The sequence below is a fragment of the Procambarus clarkii genome, unplaced genomic scaffold, assembly GCF_040958095.1.
Source record: "Procambarus clarkii isolate CNS0578487 unplaced genomic scaffold, FALCON_Pclarkii_2.0 HiC_scaffold_109, whole genome shotgun sequence".
In the NCBI taxonomy this organism is placed as follows: Eukaryota; Metazoa; Arthropoda; class Malacostraca; order Decapoda; family Cambaridae; genus Procambarus; species Procambarus clarkii.
Genome location: NW_027189142.1, coordinates 117501 through 122704, shown reverse-complemented (window position 1 = coordinate 122704; position 5204 = coordinate 117501).

Genomic DNA, 5204 nt, shown 5'->3' with positions numbered 1-5204 from the left:
GAGACTCCAAACTCCCTGAACAACCCCGGCCCCTCCACCCCGACATCCTGGGAAACACCTATGTCCACCCTTCCTGAAACAATCCCACATCAGATCCTCCTCCAAGCTATCACAAACTCCCTTGCCATACGGAACCCCACCCGCCCCAGGAAATTTCGCTTCAAACATCGCAGCCCCACAACAATATATTCCACACAACGCGGTGCCAAGAGGCCTAGGACCAACACTTACAGCCGAACCCCATCCCCTGTGGACGGAGCAAGGGCAAGCAGCCCCCACAACTCTCCACCAGAGAGCGACTCTAGCACCACGGATGTCGACATCATGAACAGCAGTGACACCGAAGACCCCTCAATGGCACAGCAACGTATGGAAAACTCCAACTCCAACCAATCCCCGACCGGAACCAGGAACAAGTTACCTGGCTCAACAGCTTTACCCCCCTCCTCCACAAACAGAAGCGACCAAACCGTATGTAATAACATTGGCACTACAGCCAAACAAACACTTCCGTCTCATGGCCAATAATGGGGATCACAATCCTTCAGGTGAACATCAGACATTACTTCAACAACAGATACCTACTCACTCTGGAGGTAGCCAGACTTAACCCAGATGTTGTCTTACTCAATGAAACAGCGGCCAGACAAGACCAGCACATCTCCATCTGGGGATATTCCACCAGGGAAGTCAACAGGGGTAGGTACAGTGGGGTGGCAATACTAATAAGAAGAGGGCTCTCCTACCGCCCCATTCTCATAGAAGACGACAACTTTCTTGCAATAGAACTCACCACTTCACACGGCCCCCTCATTGTCTGCACCGCATATCTACCACCTAGACTGGCCTACCTCCCCTCCATCCCTCTGAACAAGCTGCTCGACAGGAACCTCCCCACTATCATCGCAGGAGACCTGAATGCCCACCATCAGGCCTTATTCAACGCCCCTGACAGGCCAGACCTCAAGGGCAGGCAGCTCTTCAATCTAATGCAAAACCGGGACCTCTCCTTCCAAGGCCCCCACTTTAAGACGTTCTTTGCGGGCAACCATAGGGGCACCCCTGACATAGTGCTGACCAACAGAGATTGTGACCTGTTCCACTGCAGAGTAACCCCAGGCAAGAACGTGGGGTCGGATCACATCCCTGTGGTCACATCCCTCCAAGCAACCCCCTTCAGATATGTGGCACCATCCAGGCCCAGATTGGAAACCATACGTGCCCGTGACTATGACACCTTCCTTGCTGGCGACCCCATCCTTGAGTTCGACAACCTCCCAACCCAAACAATCGACCAAGCAGTAAACACCATCCACAACCGGATCCAGCTTGCAACCGAGGCCACCTGTGAAATATCCACCACTAGGACTTACCACCAATATAAGCCGACCCGAGAAATCAGAGGCAAAATGAATGTGTACCAGCGAGCCTGCCAAAGCCACTACCAAACAGGCCAGCCACCAGCGTTGACCCTACAAACACTCAGAAGGGAAACCATAGACCTTACGCTGACCCACAAGAGCCACATTTGGAGAACCCTAGTGAGACAGGCCAACCAATACAAAAGGGAGCCGGGAACTTTCTGGCGCAAGATCAGACAGCTCCTGGGATCGGTTAACCCCAGCCTCACCCACCTTGTACACACATTCCTTGACGAAGATGAAGAGGAGCAACAAGAAAAAATAGAAGACCCGCAGGATCAGGCTGACCTCATGGGCGCAGTTTGGAAAAAGACACTCACAGCTTCAAACAGCAGAGCCTTCAACAACACTCACTTTGAACGTGTCAACCAATGGACAACAGAAAATGCCGCCTCCCTTAACAGCACCCCTCTGATTGACCTGACAACCCTAGAAGACGACCACCCTTTAACAAGACCCATAACTATGCTAGAGATGAGAGGAGTCATCAAAAACACCAGAGATAAGGCCCCAGGACCATCAGGGATCAAAGCGCTGCAGATCAAACTTCTACCAGGCAATCTTATGCAATCCATACTCAACCTATTCAACGCTATGCTGGCATCGGGTCACATTCCTGTAGCATTCAAGTCAGCCAAGATGATATTCATTCCCAAACCCAAGAAAGACCCCCACCAACCTGGCAACTACCGACCAATCTCACTCTTAGACTCAATAGGCAAGTGCTTTGAAAAAATCATGTCAAACCGCCTTAACTACTACATGGAGTACAACAACCTCTTCACAGAAAAGCAGTTTGGCTTTCGAGCACATAGATCAACCCAGCACGCAATTAACATCATCTACGACGCCTTAAGCTCAATTCGCAAGCAAAAACAGGTAGCCTTGATTGCGACGAGGGACGTACACAAGGCCTTCGACAGCCTGTGGCACGATGGTCTGGTGTACAAATTAGCAGACTTACCAGCGCAAAACTGGACCCTCCTCAGGCTGATCAGTAATTTCCTTAAGAATAGGCAAGTTACCCCCAGCTTCAAGGCAAACGAGGCCGCAGCCTTCACCCCAACAGCTGGAGTCCCCCAAGGATCATGCTTGAGCCCGGTTCTCTTCAACATCTTTGTAAATGACCTGCCCCAACCAGAGTATAGGGACACCATTATCGTGCAATTTGCGGACGACGTAACACACGTAATAACATCTAACCCTAGCAGCCAAGCGGCCAAACACGCAACTGCAACCCGTAAGGCAAACGTAGAACTAGCAAGGACTGCTAACTGGGAAAGGAAATGGAGGATCACCACTAACCCAGAAAAGATTCAATTAAGCACTGTCGGCTGTATGGCCTTCTCAATTGAAAATGAGGGGGGAATAAGAATCAGGGGTGAACCCATAGCCATCTCAAACTCCAACACAGTGCTCGGTTACAACTTCAACAGGCTACTCAACTCCTCCCAGTACGTATCCCAGAAGACAGCGATGGCCCGGGGCTCTCTGGCGAGGCTCTTCCGTTTCAACCAAGCCCCATCCCACATCAAGCTCCACCTGTACAGAATGATCATAAGGCCTAGCTTGGAATACCCATACGTTCCCCTGAACCTCACCAACAAATCCAACATGTTGAAGATTCAACGAGTACAAAACAAAGCACTTCGCTTTGCAGAGGGCCTGACTCTGAGGGACAGGGTGAGAACCGACCTGATCCATGAGACGCTCAACATGAAGCCAATGAACATTAGGCTCAGCTACCTGGCCAGAAGACAGCTGTACCGTATGAAGAACATGTATGTCCCAGACCCAGAAGATCCCTTCGTAGCAGAAAACACCACCAGCGACTACGAGATCCACGAACCACCACACAGAACCAGAAGAATCACTCTCCAACAAAAAGTGATCAGACATATCCATGATGAGGCCTTCCCAAGCCCTCAGATACTAAGCGGTCTGCCAGACGATCCAGATGAGTGGCCCATCCCGGACCCAATCTACACCATATGAAGAATAAAGAAAGAAAGAAAAAAAAAATAATAAATATAAAAAAAAAAAAAAAAAAAAATAAATAAATAAATAAATAAACAAATAAAAAAAAAAAAAAAAAAAAAAAAAAAAAAAAAAAAAAAAAAAAAAAAAAAAATATATATAAATAAAACACCTACAAAAAAAAAATATAAAACCAAAAAACCATTTGTCGTGGCGTCAGAAGTGTAACTACCCTGATGTTTCTAAGATTAGCCTCCTTCAGCCAACTCCATCGGCTTTAGTGCTTTAGGACACCAACAAGGTCACAAACACTAGCCCCCCCAGCCAATGTACTGACAACCCAACATAACACACACGCAAACAAACAACACATACAAAAATGTCAACCCATGGTGGACAGGCCACCGAACTTTCAAACCTCCTCTCTCTCTACACCCGCATCCTCTTCCTGAATTTCATCTCCCCATCCCTCTACCTCCCCCATCCTTTCCATTCCCTATGGACATCAAAGCAAGCCGGCATAAAACACCACAAACCCACAACAGCAGCAGCAATGTCAGGACGCGGCAAGGGAGGCAAAGTGAAGGGCAAGTCAAAGTCTCGCTCCAGCAGGGCCGGACTTCAGTTCCCCGTGGGCAGAATTCACCGTCTGCTGCGTAAAGGCAACTACGCCGAACGCGTCGGTGCTGGCGCTCCTGTCTACCTGGCAGCCGTCATGGAATACCTCGCTGCCGAAGTTCTGGAGCTCGCCGGTAACGCCGCACGTGACAACAAGAAGACCCGTATCATCCCACGTCACTTGCAGTTGGCCATCCGCAACGACGAAGAACTCAACAAACTTCTGTCTGGCGTAACCATTGCACAGGGAGGTGTTCTTCCAAACATTCAGGCAGTTCTTTTGCCAAAGAAGACAGAGAAGAAGTAAGCACTTCTGCCACCCACCACGACAAATACCATAACCAGGCTCCATCCGGAGCCACACACACTTTAATAGAGAGATTCAAGTAGACAATCAACTTTCAAACATTAATAATAACATTTATATTGATTTCATTTGGAATGTGTACATAACAAACAAACAAAACAAAATTATAGGGGATATTCAGCATCACTTGGAATATTAACCAATCATATAAATCCAATATATATTTTATATTTTACTTTAAGCGAGGAATTCATATTCTATCAATTTTTAATCATACAAATGAACAAAAGCAATTCTTCACTAGACGTAATGAATGAATAAATGATCAAGGTTTTAATGTGTTTCATGAATAAATATATATATATATATATATATATATATATATATATATATATATATATATATATATATATATATATATATATATATATATATATATATATATATATATATATATATGCGAACAAGCCTGAATGGTCCCCAGGACATATGCAACTGAAAACTCACACCCCAGAAGTGACTCGAACCCATACTCCCAGAAGCAACGCAACTGGTATGTACAAGACGCCTTAATCCACTTGACCATCACGACCGGACATAATGAGGTGATAGCCGAGGCTATATGAACCACCCCACCGCCGGCACTCGGATAGTTATCTTGGGCATAGCATTTTACCAAATCACCTCATTCTTTGGGGCACACGTGAGGAACACAAATGCGAACAAGCCTGAATGGTCCCCAGGACATATGCAACTGAAAACTCACACCCCAGAAGTGACTCGAACCCATACTCCCAGAAGCAACGCAACTGGTATGTACAAGACGCCTTAATCCACTTGACCATCACGACCGGACATAATGAGGTGATAGCCGAGGCTAT